Genomic DNA, 18,084 nt, shown 5'->3' with positions numbered 1-18,084 from the left:
GGAAAGCTGGACTTTTTTACTTTTCCTGATATCAAAAATTATCCATTTAATCATGGATATTTTATTTACTTGGTCTAATTCCATCTCTGAAAAGATGAAGCCAAAGTGTACATAGAAGGGAGAAGTCTGAATGGTTAGAGAAGTCTGAAGAAGGTCCTTACAGATTCACCAACTAAGAAGTCAGAAACAAAAGGTTTTTTACTTCCCAAGTCAGTAAATCCAACTTTGATAATTCCGGGTAATAAGATTAAGACAGCTTGGAAGGGAGGAGCACCTGGGTGGCTCACTTAAGGTCGACTCTTGATTTCAGCTCAGGTCATAACTCACAGTTGCTGGGATCCAGAATCAAGCCCCATGGAGCCTGCTTAGGATTCTCTCTCTCCCTCTCTCTCTGCCCCTCCCCTGCTCAGGCTCTCTCTTTCTCTCTCTCAAAATAAGTAAAAAACACTTTAAAAAAATCTTTAAAAAAGATAGCTTGGAAGGGAATAAAGGAGGAAAAAAAAAGAAGGAACACAAGAAACCCAAGCTCCAGAAGCAAAACAAGAATAACGGATTCCATGATTATACCTTCTTACTGAATTTAAGAAACAATGAAGTCTTTTATTTGCTTACCATATTTGGCAGCTACCTGATCCTTAACAGGATTGTTATAACTCACTTGAACTAGATGTTATGAAAATATGAACTAGAAACTAGAATTGGCCCACACTAATAAAGCTAGTTTACTGAATATGTATTTTTTATCATGCACTTGTCACTAATTTATATATCAACACTGAGGTATGATTTACATAGAACTGCACTGTAGAGTACAATTCAATGAGTTCTAACACTTGTATATGTGCATGAAACCACCACTACAATCAAGATAAATAAATTAAAAAAAAAAAAAGATATAGAAATTTCATCACTCAAATTCCACAGGCCAGGGCACCTGGGTGACTCAATTCGTTAAGCGTCCAACTTTGGTTCAGGTGGTGATCTCACGGTTTGTGAGTTCCAACCCAGCATCAGGCTCACTGGTGTCAGCACAGAGCCCGCTTCCGACCCTCTGTACACCTTGCTCTCCGCCCCTCACACACACACTCGCTCACCCACTCTCAAAAATAAACACTTAAAAAAAAAATTTTCCACATGCCCCTTTGAGGTCTCTCCTACCCTTTTCCCCTGGCTCCAGGTAACCAATGATTTGCTTTATGTCAGTGTAGATTACCATGCATTTTGTATGATTTTTTATATAAATGGAATCATACATTATGTCCTCTGGTTTCCAGTTTCTTTCATTCAGCCTAATGACAATCACATTGCATACATCAGATGTTTCCCTATTGCCAAATAATATTCCATTGCATGGCTATATCACTGTTTATCCATTTAACTAACAAAGATAGACACAACTTCCAGGTTGGGATTATTGTAGAAAAGCTTCTGTGAACATCCATATGGACATATACTTCATTTCTCTTGGGTAAATCAATACGAAGCGGAAGAACTGAGTGATATGGTAGGTTTATGTTTAACTTCTTAGAAATTGCTAAACAGTTTTCCAAAGCAATTGTATCATTTTATATTGCTACCAGCAGTGTATAACAATTCCAGTTGGTCCACATTCTCAGCAATTCTTGGTAATGCCAGTCTTTTTAATCTTAGTTATCCTAATAAATGTACAGGAGTATCTCACTGTGGTTTTAATTTGCATTTCCTTATGGCTACTGATGTGGAGCATCTTTTTATGTGCTTTATTGGCCATTTGTAGATCTTCTTTTGTGAAATATCTGTTCAATTTTTCTGCTCATGTTTAACTGAGCCGTTTTCTTATCATTGAGCTGTAAAAGCCAGCAGAATTTTGATTAGGACCGCAGTGAATCCATATACCAATCTGGAGAGAACCAATATATAAACTGAGTTTTCTCATGTACAAACATGACAAGTCTCCCCATTTACTTAAGTCTTCTTTCAGCACTGTTCTGATGTTTTTAATTTTTATTTTTGAGAGAGAGAGAGAGAATGAATGGATGAATGACAGAGAGAAAGGGAGACACAGAATCCAAAGCAGGCTCCAGGCTCCAAGCTGTCAACACAGAGCCCGACGTGGGGCTTGAACTCACAGACGGCGAGATCATGACCTGAGCCGAAGTCGGACGCTCAACCGACTGAGCCACCCAGGTGCCCCTTAACGGTAGGGTTTCTAAGATGAGCAACTGATGGGCAGAAAAGGAAGTACAGAAGTTACCCTCCCAGTTAACTTAGGGCTCCTACAAGAAACTCAGAGAGGAAAATAAGCAAAGAGTGAAAATACCCCAAAATTCCCCCAAAGAGTGAAATTCCCAAACTCACTCAGCCTCCTTCAAGGGAAGCCCTCACTCCTATGCCACTTTGGAAGTATTCACCCAGGACATCCTGAGATCCCCCAATCAGGGGCAGACGGCAGTTATCAGAGAGCACACCTCAAACCGAAAGACTGTCGGAACCGCACAAGCACAGCACCCAGCTGCTCCAGAGACCACCAGGGTGGACAGCACAGATCAGCAGCTGATAGCATGACGACAACTTGGCCAGCTGAGCAAGGTACTTTACAACTCCCACATGCCCTCTGTTTTGGGGTAAAATAGGGACGAGAATAGTACTTTCTGTTGAGAGGATCAAATGAAAGTATATATACAATAATAATTTTAATTATATACAATAATATAATATTATGCTAATTATAATAATATTAAACTGTTTTTACGACAGTGCCTGGCACATAATGGGTGCTCAATAATTGTTAGCATTATCTGAATTTGACGCTAGAAGTGTTTTTTGAGGGACACAAGGCCACACTGAAACTCTAGTCAAAGAAGTACAAGAGCACACTCCTCAGCTTTCAGGTGCCCAACACTGACATGGGCATAATAATATGGACACTGGTCATTGGTCTTCAACTTTCAGAATAGACAGATAACAGAAGGCTTAACTACAGTTATAAAATGGAATGCAGACATTATCAATCTTGACAAAATGCAAGTAAAATTGACACGCTAGGAGATGGAATCAGAACTGAAAGGAAAGCTAGTATTTCCATGCAATTTATAATGTGGAGTCAAAAGATACTTAAAAAAAAAAATAGTTCCTTAGTGAGACCAAATTAAAACAAATTTTGGGGTTAGAGAGGTGACCAAGAACAGAAATAAAGAGATTATAAATATAAGTGGGATGATGGTCAACGTCCATGGTAAAAGGAAGTCAACAGATATTGTCTTAGGTTCATAAACTCAGGTATAACCATCAAAGAGATATAGAGGTAACCAACAGAAAAAGTAAATTGCAGAAATGAGTAAAGATGAATATTATCTATGAAGCAAAATCAGAGGTAGGATGATGCACAACAGATGGGGTTGCTTTATGATATATCTTTCTGTATTTTCTAAAGCAAAAACATGTACTAGACTAAAAACATAAACATAAATTAAAAGATATTTAAATAGTAAACAAAAATATTAAAGTTTAGTTAAGTATAAATTATTGATAACGTTCGTGAGTCTTAAATATTTTGAAGATTCTCCAAATAGAAAAGAAATTTGATAAAGAGAAAAATCAACCTTTAACATCTTACATTATTTTGACAAAACCAGGAACGGGGAGGGTAAAGAAATATAGTTAAGATTTCTTTATTCCCAATATAACACTTGGAACAATGTTATACATACTGTTTAATATTTTATATTGACAGCGATACTACTCCAAATAGATTCTTTAAAAAAAAGTGAGGGTATCTTCTAAAGAAACAAGTTGTTGAACTGCCAAACCACTAGGGCATTGGTTCTCTGCCTTACAAAATCTGATGAAATCTATTGTATTTAACCAAGAAAGCCACTCACATCATAAAATTTTGCATTTGCTTTTGGTAGAATTAATTCAACCACGAGGTGATGCTTTCAGAAGACCAGTAAAATTGACAAACTTCTGCAAAGTCTCACCAAGAAAACATGAATACGCAGCATTCCCATTTTCACACAAAACAATACTGTAATGGCTCTTCTCCCCATACCCTCCATGTACAATAAAATTCTCTGCTCCCCTTTATAACAGAACTCCAAAAAGAGCCATTTATATCCATACCATCTTCAGTCCCTTTTCTTCCCGAATTCACTTGAGCCCACTAAAACCAGGCCTTTCCCCCTCCACTCCATGGAAACCACTTTGTGAGGATCAATGACCTCCACGCTGCTAAATGGCAGATTTTCAGTCTCCTTCTACAGCTTCTCATCAACATTCAACAGGTTGACCATTCTCTCCCTGAAATCCTTTCTTCACTTGGTTTCCAGGATACTACAATCCTGATTTCCCACCTCACTGGCAGCCACTTGTCAATTTTCTTTGGTGGATCAACCTTCTCTTCCAAGTCTCTAAATGCTGGACGGTCCAGGAATTCGTCCTCGGGTCTCTCCTCTTCTTTGCACACGTTCCCTAGGTGAACTCATGCAAACTCAAGGCAAGGATAGGATCACTCATGGACTTACTGTACACTCTCAACATTATATTTGGTCTAATTCTGACAGCTCTCTTGAACTTCATATTCATGTACTCAACTGCATGCTCAAATTACTAATTATATATCTAACAGGCATCTCACATTTAAATGTCCGGAAGAAACCTTGGTTCCCCCACCTCTAGTTAGGATATATCAAAATATTAACAACAGTTACATCTAGGTAATTGTTGTTTGTTTCTGCATTGAAATTCTGAACCATAAATACATTTTATTTTATAATCAGAAAAATGTTAAAACAGACAACAACTATAAACAAAACAATGTGCTTTCATTAAAAATGCAGTTGACATTTATTGCACTTGCCTTGAAGGCACCCAAGGAGTCAATTTCCAAGAATGTCAATTACTTTTCCCCCTTTATAATATCATCAGTGGTACTGCCTTATCACTATGTGTGAAATTTATGGGCAACTCTCAAACACGGTAGCCTCCACAGATATCTTCATAGTAATCATGAAAGGAGAAATGAAACTGTATAAGACTCTAAAAATGATGGTTTAATGGGGAAAAAGAGAACTCTGTTACAGGAACATAAGGGGGAAGGATCCATCAAGTCAGGTCTAACCATCTGAATAAGGGCAAGCGTGCATCCATTTGACTTAAGTAGGTAGCTCCTGATCTATTTCATCTTGCAAAGGCTTTTTAAAAGGTTAAAGAGCGAAACAAACACACAGAATTATGAAATGCAAGAGAAAATCCAGTTTAGGTTATTTTAACTACTACCAGCAGGATAACACTAGAAAGAACAGAAGCACTGAGATACAATTAGAGCTTAGCCAGTATTACGAAGTATGTGATCTGTGAGGTACTGGACTTCACGCTTCAGGTTTCCCACGAGAAAAACAACGCTACTTTACTCTAAGGGACAACTGGGTGGCTCAGTCAGTTAATCGTCCAACTCTTGATTTAGGCTCAGGTCACAATCTCAGGGTTCATGAGTTTGAGCCCCATGTCGGGCTCTGTGCTGACAGCGTGGAGCCTACTTGGGATTCTCTCTCTCCCTCTCTCTGCCCCTCTCCTGCTCTCTCTCTCTCAAAATAACTAAGCATGAGAAAACATTAAAACTGGACAAGTATGGGGCGCCTGGGTGGCTCAGTCGGTTAAGCGTCCGACTTCAGCCAGGTCACGATCTCGCAGTCCATGAGTTCGAGCCCTGTGTCAGGCTCTGGGCTGATGGCTCAGAGCCTGGAGCCTGTTTCCGATTCTGTGTCTCCCTCTCTCTCTGCCCCTCCCCCATTCATGCTCTGTCTCTCTCTGTCCCAAAAAATAAATAAACGTTGAAAAACAAACAAACAAACAAACAAACAAAAACTGGACAAGTAGGCCCAAGATAATTGCTGGTTTCACAGAATTAAAGAATTTCTAATTAAAGGAGCACATCCATCCAGTATGACCCACTTCCCACTTGTTACAGATGTGGAAACTAAAACCCTGCGAGGATAACTTAAAGGCTGGAGGGGTCCTCTGCCCCCAGATCCAAATAATACATTTCAATTCACATACATGTCCTTAAGTGGCAGGTGTGCACAGGGGTTTTTTTTTGGGGGGGGGGGGGGCCAGGGGGCAGGTGAAAGTGAAGAGGCATGGAAGAATAAGGAACAGAGAGAAATGCCTCAAGTATCCTACGTGAGATGAGAACAATGTTAGAGTAAAAGGGCATTCAAGGAAGAGCAAACTTCCCTTTATTACTCAACATTTGGTTAATTAATATCTGATTAACACTTCTTGGATTACATAAACAATCTCATGTCATTAAAAGGGATCTGACATTAAACTATGTTGAACTTAAGTCAAAGTCTATACTTATACTCAACTATGTATGGACAATTCAAGGACAGAATGCTAGGAGATATTTCACTCAAAGTTATTTTTTTATTATTTTTTAATATGAAATTTATTGTCAAATTGGTTTCCATACAACACCCAGTGCTCATCCCAACAAGTGCCCTCCTCAATGCCCATCACCCACTTTCCCCTCCTTCCCACCCCCCCATCAACCCCCAGTTTATTCTTAGTTTTTAAGAGTCTCTTATGGTTTGGCTCCCTCCCTCTTTTTTTTTTTTTTCCCTTCCCCTCCCCCATGGTCTTCTATTAAGTTTCTCAGGATCCACATAAGAGTGAAAATATGGTATCTTTCTCTGTATGACTTACTTCACTTAGCACAACACTCTCCAGGTCCATCCACGTTGCTACAAAAGACCAGATTTCATTCTTTCTCATTGCCAAGTAGTATTCTATTGTGTATGTAAACCACAATTTCTTTATCCATTCATCAGCTGATGGACATTTAGGCTCTTTCCATAATTTGGCTATTGTTGAAAGGGCTGCTATAAACATGGGGGTACAAGTGCCCCTATGCATCAGCACTCCTGTATCCCTTGGGTAAATTCCTAGCAGTGCTATTGCTGGGTCATAGGGTAGATCTATTTTTAATTTTTTGAGGAACCTCCACAGTTTTCCAGAGTGGCTGCACCAGTCCGCATTCCCACCAACAGTGCAAGAGGGTTCCCGTTTCTCCACATCCTCTCCAGCATCTATAGTCTCCTGATTTGTTCATCTTAGCCACTCTGACTGGCGTGAGGTGGTATCTCAGTGTGGCTTTGATTTGTATTTCCCTGATGAGGAGTGACATTGAGCATCTTCTCATGTGCCTGTTGGCCATCTGGATGTCTTCTTTGGAGAGTTATTTTCAATACAAAGTATTAAGTGTCCATGTCCTACATTTAAATGAAGTATTATAGATTCTTTATACGTCATTTTGTTTTCCGACTATAAAAAGTATAACCATGATCCAAATTATTTACTTCTGACTGCCTAGAGAAAGTGAAAGTCCTAAAACTAGATCAAGGTCAGATTGACTCTAGGTCTAAGAGTTAATACATATAGTACGCAAAGTAACTGGAAGGAAAAAAAGACAACCAAAAAAGTGCCTTCAAATTCCCAACCCTTCCTTAAACATCATCTTGCTGCAACTCATAATAAATCTGATAAAAAAAAAAAAGGAAAGAAAACAAAAGAGAAGAAAAAAAAAATTAAGAGTAAAAACTTCAAGGAATACCTTTAAATAAGGAAGCAATTATATAGCAGCAAGTAGAATATTGCATGAATCACAGATCTGAAATTTTTTTAAGCATTAAATTGAAATGCTTTATTTAAAAATAACCTAATCCAGCAATCCCTGATAGCCACCATAGTGCTACAGCATCTCAATACACATAGCTAAAACTAAAATGTTTAAATCCCTTTCTTGTTATTTATTAAGTTAACTTGGCAGTCAACATTACCACCTCTAAATGGGGATTTCCAAGCTACAGACTTTCCACCTAAGCCCACATAGCTACTTTCCCAAATATATTTATTACAAGATTTTGTCAAATAAGTAAATATGAGGTCTGTTAAAAAAGAAAAAAGTTGAGGGGCGCCTGGGTGGCGCAGTCGGTTAAGCGTCCCACTTCAGCCAGATCACGATCTCGCGGTCCGTGAGTTCGAGCCCCGCGTCAGGCTCTGGGCTGATGGCTCAGAGCCTGGAGCCTGTTTCCGATTCTGTGTCTCCCTCTCTCTCTGCCCCTCCCCCGTTCATGCTCTGTCTCTCTCTGTCCCAAAAAAATAAATAAAATAAAAAAGTTGAAAAAAAAAAAAGAAAGTTGAAACATTTCTTAGTGCAAATATTATTTAAGGAACATGGAGTAGACAAATACTATTGTTTTTTACCTGAGTCAAAAGTTCTTTTGGCAGTATAGTCTTTTTAAATTCTTTTTTTTTTTTAATTTTTTTCTAATGTTTATTTTTGAGAGACAGAGTACAAGCGAGGGAGGGATAGAGAAAGAGGGAGACACAGAAACCAAAGCAGGCTCCAGGCTCTGAGCTGTCAGCACAGAGCCCGACGTGGGGCTCGAACCCACGAGGCATGAGATCATGACCTGAGCTGAAGTCAGGCACTTAACCAACTGAGCCACCCAGGTGCCCCTAGTCTTTCTAAATTCTATCCAAAAAAGTAATACCATTTTGAAAACCTACCCTAACCATCTATCACAGCCTCTTAGTTATTATCAAATAGGAAAAATTATTAGCAATTAACTGCTATTTTGTGAATTTACAACACTGTTTGTGTTTATATTATTTGTCTGCCTTTCACATAGCATACACAGCACCAAAACCTGGGATTGAAAAAAAGCAACAAGAATGACAAGAATAAAAATCGTTTAACATATCAAAATGCTCTACAAAGTTTGGGAGGCTAGACACTTACTGTATAAACTTAAAGTGGCATTATTCTGGAAGTCCAAAAGACCACTTTTTCTCCTAGTAGGGGAATGTGTGTGTAGAGAGGATGCAATGCTCCTGTCTGTATGTGTAATTTAAGAGGTTGGGTTCCAAACAGTCCTGCCCATCCAAGTCAGTGAATCAACCATTCTATTCAAGCCAGGCTAGCCTTCCCGCTCGGGAGAGCCACAGACATTGCAGGTGGGTATACCCTGCAGATTAAGACAGGGAATCTCCTGGTATGGATACAATCAGAAGCTACAAAATATAAGAAATGGCAGAGAACTTTAGAAGCGTTGAGTACTGAAACAGTCCTCCCATTGGTCATTTTTTCGGTAAAATGGGCATTTTCAATTTTTTAATATTTTTAAATAAAACATTTACATAATCTGACTGTAAAAGCAAGACCTGATCATGTTAGGAAATAGAAGGTAAAGGGGGAAAAAGTCACCTAAAATTCCAAACCAAAAAAAACCCATATTTTTACTTTCTAATCAGAAGGGTGGGTCTCTATACAGTGGTGGTGTAAGTAGCAGGCTAGGATGACACTGTTGACCACCCCCTACTTTTCTAACCAAACTCTGATTGTGCTCACAAACCTACTCTCTACCTGAGGTCTTGTGTTTCTGGGGAAGCGGATCCCAGTCCCAAATGAAGACGAATGACCATACATTTAAGCTAATCACAATGGTCTCATTGCCCTTGACACTGACTCATTTAGGTAAGAAGGGCTTAAGCAAAATGCTGGCCCATGAACAGAGAGGAGAGGGTCAGGACAGCATCTATTACGGAACTTTGGGGAAAGATTTTACTTAATAAGAGACATGCCAGGAAAAAAAAAAATAGTCCTCTCCCAAGGAACTTAGTCACTGACTCATGACACGTGAACTTGTGGGAGCCATCTTGCAACAGTAAGAGGAACTAGCTAAGCACAAAAGAATGACAGATCCAACCTTTTCCCACTGACCTTATTTTTAAATACATACATACACAAACACACACTCTTCCTGATCCAACTTCCCCCTACTAAAATCCCTCTTCTCTACTCTTCTTCAGTGCTAAGCTTCTCCAAAGAGAGGTCAAAACAAGCTGTTTCCTCTGCTTGACCATGCATTCATCAATGACATTCCTAAGACTTTCCTGATTTCTTAAAACTTAGGTTTCCCACATTCTATGGTTCCAAGGCACATTTTACACGTTGCTATTACAGCAATTAATACATGCTATAGTAATGGCTTGTTTCTCTATTAGACAGTAACTTCTGAAACGTTTTGTACTCCCAATATCTACAGAAGTTCCTGGCATACAAAGGCATAAATATTTGCTTCATAAATCAAACGTAAACCCAAAACCTAATACAAAAGCACACCACAAACGTTTAAATGAATTTACCAACTCTACCATTTACACACACCAAAAGTTGAATATGTGTTTGTGTTTAAGTTTGGGGAGAGGAGCAGCAGGCACAAGAAGATAAGAGACCAGAGCGCCTTGAAACTCAAAAACACAATTATTCTTTACTCTCCAGAGACCAGATAGCTGTTCACCGTTAACTCAGCGGAGGGGCAGGGCAAGGGTCTGGGAAGCAAGGGCAGGGAAGCTGGTCTCAGGGTCCCTCTGCCACCGGTGAGCACTGCTACCTACCCATTCCCGAGAGGAAAAGGTGTTCCGGCCCTCCCGGGCTAGGGAAACAGACAACAAACCAGGCCGATGACAACAGGCAGGCCAGGAGAGGCAAAACACGGGTTTTAAAACCCCAAAGAACTATATCCAGAGTTTGAACAGTGCTTAAGACACTCCTTTACCACAAAGAGACAATGAAGCAGGCCAAGGTATAGGAGCTACAGACAGCCTTATCTATCATCTCCTTTGATTCCCCTGGATAACAGCTGGGAATAAAGGCAGGTGACACTACTCAGCTGGGCAAAATGCTTTTCTACTTCAAAAGTCTACTAATGTGGGGAAAATGATTAAAAGAGCCAATGGGTTTTTTTCCTCTCCTTCTAATTAAGTGATAAATCCTATCTAGAGGACAATTCTGAGCCACGATGGGAATAAAACAGAGTAAATAAGAAAATGTTACATTCTTTGAAAATAAAAAGTGTCTTGGGCCAAGATTTGATAACCACTTTACATGTTTAATAAATTGTATTTAAGTGCAAAACACACACTAATGAAATTACTGATCTTACTAAAATTACTGATCTTACTTACTCCAAAATGACAACCTAATAATTATAACCTCATAAATTTATTCAAAGACTAATAAATCTTTTATAGACATATTTTACAACAAACTCTCTAATGGATAGTTTTCTTCCTTGATTTAGCAGACTTCCAAGAGGTGCTGGTGCACTTTAAGGAAGGAATAAGGCATTAGGAATATGAAGACACCAGCAACAGGAAGCTGAGTGGGTGCATATCTCCATTTCTTCGGCGGGACCCTAAGAGTTGACCTCCTTAAGACAAAAACACTTCCCCTTGGAATCCTGGAGGCAGACAAGTCAGTAAAAAGATCAACGGAAAAAAACGGTAGGAGAGAGGAACAAGACAGTTCCCTCACCACACTATTTTGTTCGTTACCAGGCAGGTAGGATATTGTCAACTTCCAGGCTACAAAGGAATCGAAAATGGACTCCATATATAAAAACACTTTTTAGTGTAATTCCGCTTTAATGGGGAATGGAGAAATGGAGTATACATCTGTCTGCTATGACTCTGAGCCAATCTAAGAAAGAAAAAAAAAAGTGGAAATGACTTTATTGGATAGAAGCTGGGAATAATACCTTTATTCCAAAAATATTCTTTTGAATGAGTTTCCTAAGGCATTAAGAAAACCATTCCAATTTATTTTTAAAAGAACACGATTTACACACAGCTTCAACTGCATCAAGGTAACATTTTCTAAATTGTGCCAGCACTGAGAGAGGAACCAGCGTCCGCCCAACTTCACGGCATGCCCACTGTGCTCCTACAACAGCCATTAACAACCAAGATCCTGGCAACTACTATTTCTTCCTTATGTTTGTTTGGGGCAATTTTTATTATCCTATTAATATTCTCTAACCTGTTCCTTATCCTAAACACAACAAAAGATCTGTTCTAGAGGAGTTAGGATATTAAAGGAAAGTGTTAGATATATGAGCAGTCTAACATCTAGACAATCCAAATTATATTTTTACACAGTTCAATTCTAAATCAATTAAGGGTAAAAAAAAAAATCACAAGACAAATATTCTATCTCAGGAGATAAACTAAAAGAATGACTTAAATCCAACTGCCTCCTCAATATTCATACCAATTATGAAAACAGAACGCAGAATTTTAAATGATCAAAAGAGCTTCAACTTGGTACACATTTAATGTAACTTGAGGTACAGCCCATAATGTTCTCTCCTTCACTCTTTGAAAAATCCCCAAGTTTGAAGACCACAGAACTAAAATGAATCTATACTATACTCACGAGTGCAGCAACCAGAAGTTGGCAGGACAAACACAGCCAAGGTACACTCAATGTTCCATGGGAGATAAAACAGGAGATATGTATCTTCATCATCAAGAAACTCCCACTCTGGGGAGCCTGGCTGGCTCAATCAGAAGAGCATGCAGCTCTTAATATTGGGGTCGTGACTCTGAGCCCCAGTTGGGTGCAGAGATTACATACATACATAAATAAGTAAAAAAAAGAAAGTCACACTCTAGCCCAAAGGATGGTCAGAATGTTTGACACAACCTTTCGGAATGACCTACAGGTGTAAGAAGCCATATGACAAACATATCCACTGTTTATTGTGGATAATTTTTTCTGCCTTGGAGTATGCATGTCATTTAAAGAAAATGCAATACTGAGAAGTAATTGGCAGGTATATTTACATTCCAAATGTTCCCAACAAACTGCTTGGGAATGAAAACTAAGAAATGAGTCTGTCTTGATGTTAATATGTCAGGAGCAAGTGGACAGGTTACTAAACCTGCCAGACCACAATGTCCTCAACTCTCACATACAGAATAGACTAGATGCAGAATAGAAAATGTTTTTATTTCTTCCAAAGCCAATTCCAATTAACTGGTAATGACCACCTCTGGGGTATTTGCTGAGATGGTAAGATCCTTTAAGTAAAAAGCCATATCCTGTGTTCCTTGCCCTCAGAAGTTGGGTGTTTGAGTTGCTGCTACTGACTTCCCATCAGAATGTTCTCTGGAACTGTTTTTTTTTAGTAGCAGCAATCTGATGCATATCCACACAATCTCTTCGGTCTCCCTTGTGATCAGTGGCTGCAATTCAGTTCAAAGAGGCTACAAAACGTGGCTGTGTAACTGAGCACTTCCCTGAGTCTGAACAGATAATAATACCTAACATGTATAGTAATGTTTAAGACAGAGCCAATACTGTTCTAACCACTTAACGTATATTAATGCTTTCAATTTCCAAATAGTCTCTATTATATACGTTCTACCATTATCATCCCCATTTTACAGATGAGAAAAGGAGGCACAACTAGGTGAAATAACGTGCCCAAGGGTTTAAAGCGGGTAGGTAATAGAGCTAGAACTTGATCATCGGCTGTCTGGCTCCAGATCTCCCACTTTGAACCACTTTGCTTACTGCTTCTCTGTCAATTGCACACTGACCAAACCCACAACTTCAGTCCTGTTAAACTATACACTGAGTAAACCAGAAGTCCAGGTTTCACGGTGGTGTAAGTCTATGTTTTATCTGCAGTCCTGAAATACTTACTCTCCAAAGGGGCTTGGATTCTGGCAAATAGTGCTTAATTTACCCATTGCCAGGGGCTTTGTTAGACTATTGGGCAAATTTTTTTAAATCAAAAGTTTCATAAATTATCTATTCCACCACAAGAAAATGCACACTCCATTTAGTAGAACCCTCAGGAAATGAGAGTTTTAGGGTTAAAGCAATGCTCCCATTAACAGAACATTAGTCAGAAAATTTGCACTGTGAAGAGAATTTATAACAACTGGTCATTTTGAAGGGCTTTGCCATCACTATTCTAAACATCATTTCTCACAAGACAGGAGTACAAAACGCATATGGCCAATGGGATTTAACTGAATGGTAAATAATAACCATCCCTCAGCATGCCTAGAAGTTGATTTTCTGAATATACACATTCTCCTAAGGGTAAGGGGGGAAATCCCACTTCCCAAGTGGTTTGCTAAATATGTAGTCTTATTAATCCTTACTAAAGGACATGTAAACTTGGCTCAAAAAAATGACAGCACCTGGTTGGCTCAGTGAGTTAAGCGTCTGACTTCAGCTCAGGTCACAGTCTCACGGTTGTGAGTTTGAGCCCCATGTCGGGCTCTGTGCTGACAGCTTGCAGCCTGGAGTCTGCTTCGGATTCTGTGTCTCCCTCTCTCTTTACTCCTTCCCAGCGCGCTCGCTCACTCAATCTCTCTCTCTCAAAAATAAACATTAAAAAAATGACTTCAAGGAGTAACAGAAAAGGGTAACTTTTTTTTTTTTCAACGTTTATTTATTTTTGGGACAGAGAGAGATACAGCATGAACGGGGGAGGGGCAGAGAGAGAGGGAGACACAGAATCGGAAACAGGCTCCAGGCTCTGAGCCATCAGCCCAGAGCCCGACGCGGGGCTCGAACTCACGGACCGCGAGATCGTGACTTGGCTGAAGTCGGACGCTTAACCGACTGCGTCACCCAGGCGCCCCAAAGGGTAACTTTTAAAAAATTTGTTATATACAAGTTACACTCCAATGTGTGGATTATCTTCAGGGGCTCCCACTGCACACTTTTTCATATTATTACATTTCATCGGATCGTATACATTAAACAAGCCAACCACTTGGCTGGTCTCCAAATTCAAAATGCATGGTATCGCATGTAATGGGCAACTCTGTATTTTCTGTATTTCCATCCCTGATATCAACAACTGTGATAAGAAATTTACACTCATGCTTCTAAATTTTAAAGTACAGTATAGGGGCGCCTGGGTGGCTCAGTTGGTTAAGCGTCTGACTTCAGCTCTGGTCATGATCTTGAGGTCTGCGAGTCTGAGCCCATCAGGCTCTCTGCTGTTAGCACCGCGCCCACTTCGGATTCTCTATTTCCCTCTCTCTGCCCCTCCTCCACTTGTGCTCTCTCTCAAAAATAAAATAAACATTAAAAAAATAATAATCATGCAGTATAAAAAGAATAAAACTACATATATAATAAAAATTAAATATTAAGAACATTTTGAAAAAAATGCTAGTTCTTAAAAGGAAATCGGAAGTTTAAACAAAAATATTCCAGTTGCTGAAAGAACGTTATTGGCAGTGGTGAACAAATTCTTTGTTCCCCGACAGAAAAAAAGGAGCATATGCACCTACATTATATAACACACATGTGCTACTATTAATCTGTATCTTGAAGCTTTCTTATTTTACATGAAAGTAACATTATAAAAATCAGAGTCTTAATATTTTCTTCCAAATGGATCATCTTGCACCCCACCTTAGAGACCCTAATACCTAAAAAAGTCATGATTTCGAATCTCCTATAGTCCCAAACTTACAGCAACAAAATTAACCACTTTCCCATGTATGAAATGTTTGAAGTGAATTGTCATCAATAAGAATTAGTCATTCTTTCGACCGCAGGTAAGGGCCAGTCCTCCCGGCCTCCACAAAGTTTGTTCACAATGGGGGCTGGCTGGTAAGCTTGGGTCATTTTTAAAGCAAGAAGTAATGAACTAAGATGTAAAGACACTCCATCACCATACCTAAGAGAATGAGACAGATATATACGGTTTGCCCTTCATTAGACAGCTCTTTCTGGACTTGACCCAAGGAGACCTGTCAGTTCCACTCACATTCACCTAACCCTTGCCCCTGCCAACAGAAACTACTAGCGTATGCATGCAAAGCCAAGGGCCAATGGAAACCAAGAGGGAGTCTCCTTCTGTGCTCTCATAAAGTTTTTATGAAGAACACATTAAGCTGGCTTTTGACATGCAGAAACCATACAACAAAACCGCAAGAGGGGAACCAAAGACGAAGTGCAGGGAAGGTAGTCAATATTTTTATTACAATCTTGTCATCAGGTTACTCCTAGCTGCGGATTTCTCCCTGGGTGTTCGCTCTCTCCAGCGCAAATCTATTCTCAGGCAGTAGGTCACGAGGCCCGCCGCTCTGTGTTTACACACAACCTCAGCACCACTTGGCCACTTCCTCGGGCTGCTGGAGCACTTGACCCACTGATTACCTGTATCAAAACAGACGGTGCCCGCTGGGTCCCCGTCAGCCCTCCGAAGCAACCCCTCTCGAGTGCTCCTTGGCCTTTTATGGTGGAGGCATGTGATGAGAGTATCTGCACCAGCTGTTCTTAATTACCTCTCAGGCTGGGGTGAATGACTCAGCAACCCAACTTTTTTAAGGAGTCATCCTACCTTGTTATCCAACCAACATTCTGAACAACGGTAAACCACTAGACACGGCCCTGTTCAACAACAATATACACGAGGCCATGCAGTCACCGAACCAAAGCCATCCCACTCAAGCTGACTCACCAAGAGTCCCTTTTTCCCCCAAGGCTCCTTGAGCCAAAGGCAGAAGTGGCCAAGTGCCTTGAAGCCCAACCCACCCCAGCCCTTGCACCACTAGCCCACACCAGGAAGAAGTAAGCTTACCTCTTCCCATTTCTCCGCTTGACCATGTGAAGCGCTCAAGCGCTCGGGTCACCAACACGTCCGGCGTTTCCACCCCTTATCTTTCTGAACCGCTTTAAATGCACAGCGTCCAAATATAAGGAGTGTTAAAGCAGATGCACAGAGACCTAGCAGTGGCATCCTCCATAGGTTAACAGTCCCAACACCGATGCGTTTCTCCAAATAGAGAAGCATCCCTACAAAACAAGCCTTTGTTCCTTCAAGCACCACAGAGTAGCCTGTTTTTCCCACACACGTCTTTCACAATTACTACTACACTATACCTTCATCAACCCAAGTTTAACGCAAAAGGCTCACTGCACAAAGGCATTCCGCGCAGGGCTGGCTGCTCGGTGACATAAAACCGCCGCGCAAGAATGAGAAAGCAATGGCACTCGAGTTCCATCAAACCAGCACAAAAAGCTGGTGTCTCTATACGCGGCACCCACCCTCACCGCACCGTGGGAGTCTTAATTACGACGTGTGGGCAAAACTCCAACAAAGGGAGCTCTGGGATGTCCGGTCGTCCACGCCGATCTTCGCTAAACCCAGCCCCGCAAGGAGGTATTTTTGCTGCAGCCACGACCTCGGCCATTCTAAACGAGACTCCACGCGCGACAGACACCCAGGCCAGGCAGACCGGAGGCAAGCGGCTCTCGGGACGCGGCGGGTGCGGAGGGCGGTGGGAGCGGGCGGGAGGACAATACCGAGCCGGGGCCGGCCGCGCGGGCGGTGCTGATGTGTCACAGCCCGGGCGGGCCGCGGCTAGGAGGGCCGGGCTCGGACCCGGGCGCCGCAGAGGCGGGGGCGGGGGGGGGGAGGGAGCCCCGGGACCCCGCCGCCCAGGCCACGTCCCCGCCCCCCCGCCGCGCCCGCCCGCCTGGGGGTAAAGTGCAGCGCGGGCCCGTAAACAAGAGCTCTGGCCGCGCGCTCGGAGCACGGGGCGCAGGCAGGCAGGTCGCCCCTTCCGGCGGACGAGGCCACTTCCAGGAACAGGGGCCGCCGCCGCCCCCCGCCCAGAAGACCGCCGCCCGGGTCCCCCTCCCCGCCTCCCCGGACCTGCCCGCGGGCGGCCCCGACCGCGCGCCGCCGCGCGGACCCTCCCGGGAAGGGCGCGCGGGACGCCGAGCCACTCACCAGAGCCGAGGCGCCGCGCGGCCCGACTGACGGCAGCGAGCGAGCCCGGCGGGCGGCGCGGGCAGCGGTCAGGTGACTCATTCCCTCCCCGCGGCCGGCCGCCCCCTTCCCTTCGCGGCCTTCCCCTCCCTTCCCTTCCCCTCCCCGTTGTCCCCTCCCCTCGGCCGCCGCGGCGGCCGCCGCCACCTCCCAAAGCCTAAAGCCCTCCCGCCCCCCGGAGGCCCCGCCTCGCGAGGCCCCGCCCCGCTCACCCCGCGGCGCTAAGCTCCGCCCCCTACGGAGACCCCGCCCCCACCCGAGGCCCGGCGACGCCACCCGCGAGGCCTCAGTCGGCGCGCTGGGGCCGGCGGGGCTCCGGGCAGCTGCAGCGGTTGTCGTGGCTCCACCCGCCCGAGGCCCACGCGAGAGGCCGCGGGGTCCGCGCGCTGCGCCCCTTTGCGAGCGCAGCCCGCTGCATGAACGGAAAAGCCACCGAGGACAACCT

The 18,084-nt window shown here is 42.5% G+C and overlaps 1 protein-coding gene across 3 annotated transcripts in view; it reads right to left on the bottom strand.

Annotated features, from left to right (window-relative positions):
- The window catches only part of BACH1 (BTB domain and CNC homolog 1), a 43,795-nt gene extending 26,069 nt beyond the window's left edge, over positions 1 to 17,726 (bottom strand). Inside the window, exon 1 of one of the 3 annotated variants that reach the window (XM_047875436.1) lies at positions 17,601 to 17,726. The gene's annotated coding sequence lies outside the window, so the exon portion shown is untranslated. Of the gene's footprint in view, positions 1 to 16,445; positions 17,215 to 17,600 lie in introns of those variants that run through there. The other 2 variants (XM_047875437.1, XM_047875435.1) reach the window with 2 other exon arrangements.
- Positions 17,727 to 18,084: the final 358 nt, after the last annotated feature.

Source organism: Prionailurus viverrinus, chromosome C2 (assembly GCF_022837055.1).
Source record: "Prionailurus viverrinus isolate Anna chromosome C2, UM_Priviv_1.0, whole genome shotgun sequence".
NCBI classification, from domain to species: Eukaryota; Metazoa; Chordata; class Mammalia; order Carnivora; family Felidae; genus Prionailurus; species Prionailurus viverrinus.
This window is presented reverse-complemented; position numbering and strand designations above follow the sequence as displayed.